This window comes from Esox lucius, chromosome 20 (assembly GCF_011004845.1).
Source record: "Esox lucius isolate fEsoLuc1 chromosome 20, fEsoLuc1.pri, whole genome shotgun sequence".
Taxonomy (NCBI): domain Eukaryota; kingdom Metazoa; phylum Chordata; class Actinopteri; order Esociformes; family Esocidae; genus Esox; species Esox lucius.
In genome coordinates this window covers 3,399,718-3,414,576 of record NC_047588.1, presented here as the reverse complement: position 1 = coordinate 3,414,576, position 14,859 = coordinate 3,399,718, and the positions used below count along the sequence as shown (strand labels likewise).

At 43.8% G+C, this 14,859-nt stretch overlaps 1 long non-coding RNA gene across 5 annotated transcripts; it reads left to right on the top strand.

Annotated features, from left to right (window-relative positions):
* Window positions 1-335: 335 nt before the first annotated feature.
* Window positions 336-2,785, top strand: LOC117593454. Of its 5 annotated transcripts, none has more exons than XR_004574868.1 (8): window positions 372-390; window positions 981-1,045; window positions 1,138-1,243; window positions 1,404-1,443; window positions 1,796-1,927; window positions 2,039-2,139; window positions 2,282-2,379; window positions 2,475-2,785. It is a non-coding gene; the product is annotated as an uncharacterized LOC117593454 (long non-coding RNA). The 5 variants fall into 5 exon arrangements; XR_004574867.1 differs by having other exon boundaries at window positions 376-390; window positions 497-1,045; XR_004574870.1 differs by lacking the exon at window positions 372-390 and having other exon boundaries at window positions 539-1,045; window positions 1,148-1,243.
* Window positions 2,786-14,859: the final 12,074 nt, after the last annotated feature.

Genomic DNA, 14,859 nt, shown 5'->3' with positions numbered 1-14,859 from the left:
CTCCAAAAATGCAGGTACAGATTGTCCAGATTTGGCCAATAACAAAATTCACAACCAACAGGTCTGCAACAGGGTACTATGATGTGTATTTGGATTCCATAAGCATGAAAGTAAAGCCTTGTTCAAAGGCTGTTTTAAAGTTTAGCCTCGTTCAATGGCTATATAAGTTAGTTTATTTTGTTTAAGCCCTGTGGGTGGCTATTGTAACTCTTCTATTTCAATAGCATACAGTGGTATTTTGAATATAAGGGAATCGAGTAATATGAATTGTCTTCAGTTTTTGATACTATTACAAGTATAAGGTGTGTAATTTTGATTGATTTTGACAGTGACTTAGCTCATCACATTGCTCTGGGCCAGTGGACAACTAAATTTGGCAAAGACATTGAGGTGCATCTCTCCAACAACTTATGTACCTGGATGCACATGTCTATATTTCTGATTTGACCCAAAAACTTTTATATTGCTTATTTAACACTTTGCCCAATTGTTGCAGGGTTTCCCTCATCAAACTACTGTAAATTATTGTGGCATCTTATTGTTGATGGTAAATTGCTTTTTAGTCTCTGATTAAAGGTTTTTGGTTTTTTTTTATTATCTGAAAATGATATAACCTCACAGATCTTTGCCTTTTACACTTTACAGTATGCACTCAGCCTGAGCACAGAGGCTCCATTTTGGTTCATTATTGTTCTTCTCACATAGGAGCAAGTATAAGAGGAACTTAAATCCACCCTAACATAACATTGACTTTGGTTAATTGTTTACAATTTCCAGAAGTCTAACTAAGCATGATCTATAAAGTACTTTGCACTACAGTATTAACCACACATCAAAGAACTGTTTGTGGGACTATTTAACATGGCTCTATAACTTTTTGTACTCTGCTGTAATTGACATGCCAATGGTTTGCAGACAAATAGTGATTTGTGACTGAACATGAACATTCCTCCTCAACTTAAATATTCTATTTCTTTTAGAGGGACATGGCACGCATCCGAAAATGGTGGTGCATTAGTCTAATGGAACGGTTCCAGATTGACGGGTAAGACAACTCTAAATGTTACTTCCTACAATACATTGCTTCTACATTAGTTTACTTTTTTTTATTATTTTACTAATATACTTACTCAAAAGCCATGGACAGAGGTTTGCATACTGGACTAATGAGGCCAGAGCATTGCTCCAAGGTTCACTGCAGCCGATATACAGGGTCCCAAAGGTCAGCAAGAGGGAACATGAGGTGAGCATGATGATGGCAGAGGACACCCAGTGGCCTTATCCGGTCTTGATTAATTCATAAAAAAAAACGTAAGGTTGTTTTATATATATAAAAAAACCTTATGTTTTTTTTATAATATAATTTTCTTTTTTTTTTTATATAATATCATTTTCCTCAAAAGGTTTCGATTAGAAAAGGATGACAGGTGCATCATATTGGAGGTAATGTTTACTTACTGCTTACACTTTTTACTGGCTATACTAGCCAAAAAACATGGCACAACACCTCCCTTTATCCTTGCACTATTGGACTTATTTGCACTACCACCATGACACACACTATAGATCACCTTATGCACAATAATTGCCCTGTCACTGCAAGAGTGTCATGCTTATACATCCCTTAGTACAGTCATATCAATATCAGGGCAATGCGTTATGATAGATGTTCTCACCAATAATTGTTAATTTTCATATTTCTGCTATGCTATGATTGTTGCCATTTGTACAGGCAATAGTGTAGTCAGTGTGTTGTCTTTACTATGCTTGATTTTGCCTGACCTGTATTTTACAGTTACCAACATGTGTGCTTTCTGTAATCCTAAATGAAGTGGTACTACAGGAAGGAGATAAGGCATACTTAAGATTGGCTCTTGTGTGTCCACTGACTCCTTCAGGAGACGGGCACATTTTCAGTGGCTTGACAGTAAGTGTTTAAATAAAGGGTGCTGTGGTATACAATACTTGAGTACCTCACGTGTGTTTTCACTAACCTTATGGAAATGTTCACTTTTGATTGATAATTTGTTTTTCACAGGTGTCGCTACATGGAGCAGTCCTAAAGAAAATAATTCTACACCATGTACTCCGTGGACACCTGTCGTGAATGTGGAATGCTTTTCAAAAACTGCACACCTGGTAAACATCTTAACACTGGATGGATTTGAATCTTTGTCATTATACTCAGTATTGATGTCATAACTACGCTTAGACCACATCCTGAGTCTAGTGGTCACTGGTCAGTATAATCATCATTCTGTTTTTTCTTTTTCTTTTACAGGATATGTTAGAACAGGACAAAGGTGTGTACTTGAAGCAGTTTACTCAGAAGACCCACATCCAGGTTACTGCGATCACTTTTGCCGCCAAATGCAATAGGTAAAAATAAGGTGTTTGTGTGTAACAAAGGGGTCTGGGGGAAAAAATAATTGAATATGTATTTGCTACATTTATTTACTTATTTTCTCTTTCAGTGAGAACGGACACGTATACTAACTGTTGGCAGACAACCCTGAGCCAGCTGGGTGTTTTTCAAGCTGCAGGCCCCCGTGAAAATTTGTGGCTGGAAACTTGGGATTGAATTTTGAATTCTCCAGTGTTTTTACAGACTGTTAATTAATTGGTTATGACAAAAAAGAGATGTCATATGTTTAAACAACCTTTGGGTGAACTTTTTGTATAATTTTAAAAATGTTAAAACTAACATCTATTGAGAGTCTACTTTATGCTTTTTTGGTTTTAATAACATCCTGTTCAATGTGGAATAAAATTCAAATCCTCTGAATATTGAGTCAATTTCTGAACACTGGGGAGATCGTGTGTACAACTGGTGATCCGGTTTATTGAATGCATTGCACCAATATGATTTCTACCCAGTGCTGTACATTTATCATTTGTTAATATAATAATACAGACAGTCTGACATTTCCATACCCACAGGATTAAAGGGCCTACATCTACGTACAGATACTGATCAGCATAAAGTCCTTTGGAATCACATGTAAACTGCAGTACAGGATTTTTCTTTCAGTGCTTCGACCCAGAGAGAGCCTTCTAGTCCTCTTGTGACCAGCCCACTATGTGATAGTACTGTCACATAGTACATAACTTACATCCACTTATTAAGACCAAGAATAATTAGATTGTTGAATTGTTACATTGTCGTGTGTTTTTGCTTACTTCTAAATAAATAGTTTTGTTTGCAGTTCAATTTATTATACATTAGCAAATACAGAAAGTAATCCCATACAACATGAAATGATTGTTTTTTTTAATTGCATTCTGTAGTTCCACCCCAAACTATAAAGAACGGGCATTTATTTAGAAAAATAGAATTTAGAAAAACAATTATAAATAAATTTTTGGCAAAGAAAACGGGCCTGGCGTGAGCAGGGGGCGCGGCCTGAGCAGGGGGCGCGGCGTGAGCAGGGGGTGCGGCCTGAGCAGGGGGCGCGGCGTGAGCAGGGGGTGCGGCCTGAGCAGGGGGTGCGGCATGAGCGACTGCTGCAAGCTGCAGTTAGACCCTATTGGATTTAATAAGACAACCCGGAAACCGTCATAAAGGTTCCGCCTCTTTGTCAATGGTTTACATCAACGTTCTTCATGTTAGAACTACAACAGATACATTGCTAAAAATTGCCATATGAGTACAGTTTAACTATTTGTATGCATTTGACAAGCACAGTGATGCTTTCGGTCCGGTAGAAACGCCGTTCTCATTAGTTATCACAGCTCAGCCATGACGTCATGTCCTTTAATTTTAATGGCAAACTCATCCGTTTACATATAATCGCTATCTATTGTCACCCTATCACCATTAATCTCTTCAACATTTAACAGACACAAGTCCATAATACAGCAACAAATAATTGTATTACACACGTTGGATCAAGCCATAACGAGAATGCAGCACATTTTACACAGAAGTCCCAGCATCCGCCTACACTAACACAGAAAGACACACCAGCAAATACTACAGTTTGTAACAATCGTTGTCTGTTAAACATTTCTAAAACAATCTTGCAATGATCCCCAATTGTACAATTTCATAAGATGCCTTTACAAATGTTTTGATTACCTGAAATAACATATCTTGACCTGTCAACGATTCACCATTGTTCATGCAAATTTATACGCTAACTTCCAGGTAACATTTGCCTTACAATGCAACTTTAAAGTTAATGCTGACTTAAAACAAAAATGGTGTTTTTTCTTTTTACAATATTTTAAACTTTATGACTAGGTTGATACAATGCATATAGTACAGGCAGATGTGATCATAAGGCCCATATCTTGTTAAAATGAAAAATGATCTGAAACTCTCCAAAATCGTAAGTCCCGACCCCTTCTTTATATCTTACACAAAAGGCATGTCTCCCACACGCAATTCTGTGCTTATGGAAACACCATGCTACATACACATTGTAAAACATGGAAGGTTAACACCCACTGCTTGTAGGACATCTGTTGTAGCACTTATCGGAAACATAAAATGCTGGGGGGTTTATAGCATTGCTGAACCCTGGCGCCCTTTTGTTAAACACCAAACATCTTACCACTGTTATAACATATTTATTGCTTGGGAATTTAAAATTCCAAGACCCTAAGACCCATTTGTTAAACATCAAACACAACCCACCTCTTATAACACTCCTCCGGGGTGCTCATCGGTCGTTGTAAAACATCAAACACTGACACATCAATGTAATCATAAATTACAAAGTCACCGGACATGCATACGTCACTCCTGAAGTCCCACCCTAACATACGTCATACCGGAAGTCCCACCCTAACATACGGCACTCCTGAAGTCCAGTCCTAACACAAGTCATACAGGAAGTCCCACCCTGCAAACTGGATGTCCCACCCACCTGTCAAATCAATCTGTAAGCCCTGCCCACCAGGGTCCTAAATCACCAATCTGACACAATATACCCTACATTTACTATTTAGATGTATCTGTTTGGTGTAGCAGAACCTAGCAAACCAAACTTGATATTTACCTGGTGATACAGTGGAAACTAGGAGGTAGGAATTTCCACTTGTGTTGATAAAAATTTCTAAGCACTTATCTTTCCAGGTGGGTTTTTATGATGTTGACCACAAGCCTAATATTATGTAGGTCCCCATTTTCCACAAAAACAGCCCTGACCTGTCGAGGCATGGACTCCACTAGACCTCTGAAGGTGTGCTGTGGTATCTGTCTTTTTAGCAGCAGATCCCTAAAGTCCTTTAATTTGTGAGGTGGGGCCTCCATGGATCAGACTTGTTTGTCCAGCACATCCCACAGATGTTCGATTGGATTGAGATCTGGGGATTTTGAGGCCAAGTCAACACCTTGAACTCGTGTTCCTCAAACCATTCCTGAACCGTTTTTGCTTTGTGGCAGGGCACATTATGCTGCTGAAGGAGGCCAATGCCATCAGGGCATACTGTTGCCATGAAAGGGTGTACATGGTCTGCAACAAAGCTAAAGTAGGTGGTACGTGTCAAAGTAACATCGACATGAATGGCAGGGCCCAAGGTTTCCCAGCAGAACATTGCCCAAAGCATCACACTGCCTCTGCCGTCTTGTCTTCTTCCCATAGTGCATCCTGGTGCCATGTGTTCTCCAGGTAAGTGACGCACACACACCTGGCTATCCACATGATGTAAAAGGAAACGTGATTTATCAGACCAGACCACCTTCTTCCATTGCTCCTTCATCCAGTTCTGATGCTCACATTCCCATTGTAGGCGCTTTTGGCAGTGGTCAGCATGGGCACCCTGACTGGTATGCGGCTATGCAGCCCCATAGACAACAAAATGTCATGCACTGTGTGTCCTTTCTATCAGTACCAGCATTTACTTTTTCATCAATTTGCGCTACAGTAACTTGTCTGTTGGACCGGACCACACGGGCCAGCCTTCACTCTCCACGTGCATCAATGAGCCTAAGCCGCTTATGACCCTGTCGCTGGTTCACCTTACACTTGCCCATTTTTCCTGCTTCTAACACATCAATTTTGAGGACAGAATGTTCACTTGCTGCCTAATATATCCCACCCACTGACAGGTTCCATGATAACGAGATTATCAGTGTTATTCACCTCACCTGTCTATGGTTAAATGTTATGGCTGATCGGTGTATGTTGTTGTACAAAAGCCTCTGTTTCTTTTTCCTTTCTTTAATGGAAACCTAGCATGGGGATTTAGGATAGAATTGTTAAGCTGTAAGTGAAGCTGTGGGTCTCTCACAATAAGGGGAGTGGGATTGTCAGTTGGTCTAGTTTGCATAAGCCATAGCTTATAAAAGTCATATACTGTACACACAGTAAAACCTGCAATTTTTTACTTTTGATAGTCTCTTATCAGAGACTGTCTGAGTATGTGATAATGGACTTAAGGAGAGGTTACTGTGAGTGATATCTGACACTTGGAAAGGATGTGAACATGTGTAGAGCAGTAGCAACCACCCATGCCCAAGCCAAGTAGCTGCACCAGGACAAGACAACGGAGTATGCGATATGGAGAGTACAATGATGTCACATATGGAGGAAGACAGTCATGACCAGCATTCTGCAAATTGTTTAATATCTATAGGAAAAGGAATCATTTCTCAAACTGCTGCAGAGCTGGGACTGCAAATAAAAAAGTTTAACCAGAAGAAAAAGGAAGAACCAGTGTTAGGCTTCGAATGAAATGAGGAGCAGAGAACGTGGAGTCGCGCAGGTGACTGTCTTTTAATAATCTTCAAAACGGCGTAGCCCAACAATGCTCACAAAGGCGAAACAATAATACACAAAGACCAGGGGAGAAGAGGGAACATATATACTGGGGGGAATGACTGTAAATGAGGACCAGGTGGGAAACAAGACAACAGGTGAGAGGAATAGATGAGATGGACGGTGGTGTCAGAAGGCCGGTGAAGTGGAGCCTGCCCGCTGCAGGGGGAGGAGAGGCAGCAGAGGGTGCAGTTGTCACAACCAGAATAATTATTAGTTGGTTTTTCATGTGATGAAAAAGCTGTAACAAGACCATTCCAGTCAAGCTTGATACTGGAGCCCAGGTACACCTAATATCCATAGATGACCACAAGACAGTAAAAGCAAAGAGCAAAAACCAACCTGTGATAGAAAAGGTGACTGGTTTTACCAAAGAAAATGCACCAATCAAAGGAGGCTGCATACTAACCTTCGAACACAGAATGACACTTTATAGGCACAGTAAATGATCAAGGAGAAGAGCTTAAAGCATATCCTAGGATTCAGAACGTGTGAAAGGCTCAGCCTACAACAAAGTGCTTGTAGTCAGCTCACAGATTAAAAACAACAACAAGGTGTACGCAGATGTGTTCAAGGGACTTCGATGTTTACCTAGTAACACAAAATACATGTGGATGACAGTGACTCCAGTTATCCATTCCTGCAGAAGTTCCTTTTGCACTGAGAGAAACAGAAGGAGGAACTTGAAGAATTGGAGAGAATTAACATGATAAAGAAAATGGAGAAACCTACAACCTGGATGAGCTTGCTGGTGATAGCGGTCATGGAAAACAGAAAGCATAGGATATGTCTAGACCCAAGGGTTCTCAATATATCAGTTAAGAGACAGCAGTTCAAGCAAAGAGATCATGTCACATGCATCATCAGGCTTATGGAAAATGAAGCTTGACGAGGCAAGCTTGAAGTTATGCACGTTCAACACACCTAGGTACAGGTATTTCTTTGTTTACAATATGTATTTGTTTACAATATAAGAAGCTTAAACTGTCCATGAAGCTATTGATCCACTTTTACACAGCCATCATCCAGTCTGTTCTCTGCACATCCATCACTGTTTGGTTTGGATCTGCCATGAAACTGCAAAGTACGGACTACAAAGTCAAAACTTGCAGAAAAGATCAATGGTGCCAACCTGCCCTCCATCCAGGACTTATACAGGTGCTGGTCATAAAATTAGAATATCATCAAAAAGGTTATAGACCATGGATGATATCATACGAGTGGCTTTAAGAGAACACGATGCATAAGAGTGACAACAGACAGAACTCAGCTGCTTGGACTGCTTTTACAGAGATTCTAGATACAAGCCACGCCATCCAGACTGCTTAGCAATGGAAGTAAATACAGATATTACAATTTCTCTCATATGATGCATCTTTGTTCTTAATACTTTCCCCAAAGTAGCAACTGCATTCAGACAACATAGTTTTTTCCCTCAGGCCATAAGAGTCCTCAACCAACAACACTGATTCATGATCATACTGATCACACATGAACATTCCAGATGTTATGTATTGCCATTGAGAACCTTGATGTGTCCGTGGATGAGGTTGAATCGGCTCCAGCATGTGCAACAGATGGCATTGACTTTAAAGAATTTATCAAACGGGCAGTTTTGGAAACCTTCCACATCCCCAAAGTGGAAGAGGCAGAGGCTGGAGGGACCAAACAGACAACTCTCAATTCTGTTAGTAGGCATGTAATAGCTATTTGGATAATCCTGTCCTAAATCCTGTTCTGCAGGAATAGTATGGGGAGGTACTGAAATTATTACTACTAGAGCATTGGTACAATTTTGATACTGTGGGGATGTCAGTTATTTTCCCTGACTGATAACATTTCGGAATGATGGCCTGTCTTTTAGACATTTAGCTAGATTAACATTTTATTTTACTTTAATAAGTTAGTTCTGATTATTCCCTCATCCCCCTTGATGCTGACAACACTATCTATTTTATACAACTGGACCCCTAATGAGCCCTGTGCTGACCAACCAACAAATTAGGCCTCACTGTTCCTCACTGCTCTTACAGCTGCTTTGCCCCTGCAGACCAGTAACATTTCATCCAGAGTATGCTTTCATCTCCACGCCCTGTTGAGGGGGAAAACAAACCCATATCCCGCGTAGACTACAACAGTGTAAACAAGACATACCATTCGGCTTAAACTAATAACGGTTGTTATGCCGAAGAATGGCTGTGTAGTTGGTTGGTTGTCCCTCTTGCCATTCCGTTTTGCACCGATTACTTTTGTTTTCATGCTGTACTGCTGTCAGTGTCACCTACTCAATGTATTAGCTGCAGACTGACTAGTGTAAAACACCGGCCGGGCAAACATAGCTAGCTAGGTCAGTTGACAGAGCACGTTGCAACTGCTAGCTTGCATACTATTTGTAGAGGTAGGGAATGAAAAGTGAACAATTTCAGTGGTAATTTGCTTACCTGGAGACTCAATAATGTAGGAATAGATGTCCGGGTAGGACACCTCTGGCCATAGACTGGGGTTATTGCAGCAGTTTGATGCTGGGAGACTGAATAGACATGATTTAAGATGGACCAAATTAATATTTTTTATGAGTTGTAGTGATGGATCATTCGTAGTGATTGTTGTAGTGATTGTTCTTTCTGAACAAATCTTTTTGGTGAATCATTCATAATTCCTAGGGTTCCTAGGGACCCTAGGAGCTATGTTGTCTGGGGCTATATGCCCCTGGTAGGGTCTCCCAAGGCAAACAGGTCCTAGGCGACGGGTCAGACTAAGAGCGGTTCAAAACACCCCTTAATGATGAAAAATTATTTGAGTTCCGTGACGTCGCCCGGTATGGCGCAGCCGGGGCCCCACCCTGGAGCCAGGCCCGGGGTTGGGGCTCGCACGCGAGCGCCTGGTGGCCGGGCCTATCCCCATGGGGCCCGGCCGGGCATAGCCCGAAGGAGCGACGTGGGGCCGCCTTCCCGTGGGCTCACCACCCACAGGAGGGACCATAAGGGGTCGGTGCGTAGAGGATCGGGCGGCAGTCGAAGGCAGGGGCCTAGGCAACCCGATCCCTGGACACGGAAACTAGCTCTAGGGACGTGGAACGTCACCTCGCTGGCGGGGAAGGAGCCTGAGATAGTGCGTGAGGTTGAGAGGTTCTGACTGGAGGTAGTCGGAATCACCTCTACGCACGGCTTGGGCTCTGGAACCACACTCCTTGAGAGAGGATGGACTCTTCACCACTCTGGAGTTGCCCATGGTGAGAGGCGGCGGGCTGGTGTGGGTTTGCTTATAGCTCCCCAGCTCTGCCGCCATGTGTTGGAGTTTACCCCGGTGAACGAGAGGGTCGTTTCCCTGCGCCTTCGGGTCGGGGATAGGTCTCTCACTGTTGTTTGTGCCTATGGGCCGAACGGCAGTGCAGAGTACCCGACCTTCTTGGAGTCTCTGGGAGGGGTGCTGGAAAGTGCTCCAACTGGGGACTCTATCGTTCTACTGGGGGACTTCAACGCCCACGTGGGCAACGACAGTGACACCTGGAGGGGTGTGATTGGGAGGAACGGCCCCCCTGATCTGAACCCGAGTGGTGTTCAGTTATTGGACTTCTGTGCTAGTCACAGTTTGTCCATAACGAACACCATGTTCAAGCATAAGGGTGTCCATCAGTGCACATGGCACCAGGACACCCTAGGCCGCAGGTCGATGATCGACTTTGTTGTCGTTTCATCTGACCTGCGGCCGTATGTCTTGGACACTCGGGTGAAGAGAGGGGCGGAGCTGTCAACTGATCACCACCTGGTGGTGAGCTGGATCCGATGGCGGGGGAGGAAGCTGGACAGACTCGGCAGGCCCAAGCGTACTGTAAGGGTCTGCTGGGAACGTCTGGCCGAGTCTCCTGTCAGAGAGATCTTTAACTCCCACCTCCGACAGAGCTTCGACTGGATCCCGAGGGAGGCTGGAGATATTGAGTCCGAGTGGACCATGTTCTCCACCGCCATTGACGAAGCGGCCGTTCGGAGCTGTGGACGTAAGGTCTCCGGTGCCTGTCGAGGCGGCAATCCCCGAACCCGGTGGTGGACACCGGAAGTAAGGGATGCCGTCAAGCTGAAGAAGGAGTCCTATCAGGCCTGGTTGGCTTGTGGGACTCCTGAGGCAGCTGACGGGTACCGACAGGCCAAGCGGACTGCAGCCCGGGTGGTTGTGGAGGCAAAAACTCGGGCCTGGGAGGAGTTCGGTGAGGCCATGGAGAAGGACTATCGGCTGGCCTCGAAGAGATTCTGGCAAACCGTCCGGCGCCTCAGGAGAGGGAAACAGTGCCCTACCAACGCTGTTTACAGTAGAGGTGGCCAGCTGTTGACCTCAACTGGGGATGTCGTCGGGCGGTGGAAGGAGTACTTCGAGGATCTCCTCAATCCCGCCATTGAGGAAGCAGAGGATGAGGGCTCAGAGGTGGACTCGTCCATCACCCGGGCTGAAGTCACTGAGGTGGTCAAGAAACTCCTCTGTGGCAAGGCACCGGGGGTGGATGAGATCCGCCCTGAGTACCTCAAGTCTCTGGATGTTGTGGGGCTGTCTTGGTTGACACGCCTGTGCAACATCGCGTGGCGGTCGGGGACAGTGCCTTTGGGATGGCAGACCGGGGTGGTGGTCCCTCTTTTTAAGAAGGGGGACCGGAGGGTGTGTTCCAACTACAGGGGGATCACACTTCTCAGCCTCCCCGGGAAAGTCTATGCCAGGGTTCTGGAGAGGAGAATACGGCCGATAGTAGAACCTCGGATTCAGGAGGAACAGTCTGGTTTTCGTCCGGGCCGTGGAACACTGGACCAGCTCTATACCCTCTACGGGGTGTTGGAGGGTTCATGGGAGTTTGCCCAACCAATCCACATGTGTTTTGTGGATTTGGAGAAGGCATTCGACTGTGTCCCTCGCGGCATCCTGTGGAGAGTGCTTCGGGAATATGGGGTCCTGGGTCCTTTGCTAAGGGCTGTCAGGTCCCTGTACGACCGAAGCAGGAGCTTGGTCCGCATTGCCGGCAGTAAGTCAGACTTGTTCCCAGTGCATGTTGGACTCCGGCAGGGCTGCCCTTTGTCACCGGTTCTGTTCATAATTTTTATGGACAGAATTTCTAGGCGCAGCCAGGGGCCGGAGGGTGTCAGGTTTGGGGACCACACGATTTCGTCTCTGCTCTTTGCGGATGATGTTGTCGTGTTGGCCTCTTCAAACCAGGACCTTCAGCATGCGCTGGGACGGTTTGCAGCTGAGTGTGAAGCGGTGGGGATGAGAATCAGTACCTCCAAATCTGAGGCCATGGTCCTCAGTCGGAAAAGGGTGGCTTGCTCACTTCAGGTTGGTGGAGAGTGCCTGCCTCAAGTGGAGGAGTTTAAGTATCTAGGGGTCTTGTTCACGAGTGAGGGAAGGATGGAACGGGAGATTGACAGACGGATCGGTGCAGCTTCTGCAGTAATGCGGTCGATGTATCGGTCTGTCGTGGTGAAGAAAGAGCTGAACCGCAAGGCGAAGCTCTCGATTTACCGGTCAATCTACGTTCCTACTCTCACCTATGGTCATGAGCTTTGGGTCATGACCGAAAGGACAAGATCCCGGATACAGGCGGCCGAAATGAGCTTTCTCCGCAGGGTGGCTGGGCGTTCCCTTAGAGATAGGGTGAGAAGCTCGGTCACCCGGGAGGAGCTCGGAGTAGAGTCGCTGCTCCTCCACATCGAGAGGGGTCAGCTGAGGTGGCTTGGGCATCTTTTTCGGATGCCTCCGGAACGCCTTCCAGGAAAGGTGTTCCGGTCCCGTCCCACCGGGAGGAGACCCCGGGGAAGACCTAGGACACGCTGGAGGGACTATGTCTCCCGGCTGGCCTGGGAACGCCTCGGTGTCCCCCCGGAAGAGCTGCAGGAAGTGTCTGGGGAGAGGGAAGTCTGGGCATCCCTGCTTAGACTGCTGCCCCCGCGACCCGGCCCCGGATGAAGCGAAGAAGATGATGATGATGATGACATTCATAATTCATCTCAGGAGGCTCTTTGGATCTTCGATTCACGTTCACCGGAAGGAACGATGAACTAAATGATCAACGATCCATGGATCTTTAGACACTTTGGATCACCTGAGAACAATGGAAGGCGAACAACTAATGAGAAAATACAGCTCCGGAAAATATTAAAAGACCACTTCACCTTTTTATTTCCTTTCCAAAAAAGTCAAAAAGGAAGGTTTTGAGTGAGGAACAGAAGGGTTGGAATTAAGCGACCACTGCAAATTGAAAGCTTCTGTTCCTCACTCAAAAGTTTCTTCTTTTTTCTTTCAATCTTTCTGATCTCCAAGTATCTCATTATCATCCTAAATGTTCCAAAGTAAGAAATGTTAGCTCCAATAAATATTAGGACAGTAGGCTGTTATTCAGCTGTCAAGAGATTGTTACGTACATGTCTATTGGTAATACTGTAACTGTCACTTGATTAAACTGATCAGATTTATTAAGAAAAATGTTCTCATGGTGCGTTTAAAATGAACTTTTATTACTATTTCCTAATGATTTCTTTCAAGCTAAATTGATCCTTGATATTGCCACTTGATTTTGACTCTGGACAATGAGTTGTGCTTGTGCGTTTTTTGTACAATAATTTAAAATATTCTAATAATAATACACATAATGAACATTGTTTTGATGTTGGCAATAAAGCATGACTTGGTGTACTCAATTTACTCTTAGGGGGCGTGGTGCCAGGACAGGAGGGGGGACAGACTCAAATGAACAAAATTAGTCGAAAGATTCATTCTTTTTACTGAATGATTCAAAAAGATCCGGATCAGTAATGTGAGTCGACCTCCCCATCACTAGTGTCTTGCACGTTCTATGGTGGGCATAGTGGACATATATTGACTTAACATATTATATTTATAAACTATTTATAAACTATTTTAATTCTGGTGGTTCTCTATTAGTGTTGTTTTGTACTGTTACTTTACATGAATGTCTATGGCAATTGTCATTTGTTGTCCCCTAAAAAGAGGTGGGAACGTGTTGCGGGCCAAAGTTCCCAGATGTGCTGGTCTGATGTATTGCAGGTATATCAGGTGAAGAGTCCTGAGGCAACCAAAGATACGATTATCCTTACCCATACCTCCCAAACTGCCACCGTGAGGCCGCCCAGAGGGAAACTGCCTCACCAGCCCCAACGCATTGCATCAAAGTGGTTTTGATTAATTCCTCAATTTCCCCCGATTATAGTGTAATTAGATGATATTGGTGATTTTGCTTGTATAGTGTTTGTTTGCTCTTTGTAAAGTTTAAATTATTTATGTAGTACTGTCCTGTTGACATTAAATGCCTTTGGCCAGAACAACATTGTAAATTAGTGGCGAACTGTGGTTATTGGACCTAGGCCTTTTGTTTGGGTAAAAAGTCCCCTAAACCGTATGAAATGCACTTATCTATCTGGAATTATCACATAATCACAGCATCCCTCATTTACATTATGAACCCAACATTAATTTGTACACAAATACAAGAAAATGCATCATAAGTGAATTAAACAAGCCTGAACCAGAGTTTGACTTTACAGTTTCCTTCATCACCCTTCTATATGGGCATTCTATAGCTTATGAGTTGCTGATTACTTAGTCTTATTTAAAAGAAAATGGTGGTCTAAATAATTACAGAAGTAGATTAATTTTGTGAAATTATTTTTTACAAAATTATGTATATGCAGTCAGAATGTAAGGATTTTTAGTGGAGCAGGAAAATAATGGTAGAGCGCCCAGTAAGTGATGAATCAGGGTACAGACCATTTGACTTTGATCTAATTGGCCTGTGCTTAGGGCAGCAAGAGAATGGTATCAAACTGGCTCCGAATAATGTGACAGCAGCCACACCCAAATGGCAAATTCACCAAGCTATGGTACACCTGGTAACACCTATAATCATTCTGTTCATTAGATGCAACAAGCCAGTAAGCCACAGTCATGACAATAAACATTTAAAAATCTAAATGTCATTAAACTATGAATTTCCCTTTTCAAAATTTTTTTTTTTAGTTTAATATAAACATTTCAATTTGACACTTGGCCTCGCACTGTCAAATACTAGTTTCATAGACAGCTCACAGCAAGCACGGTA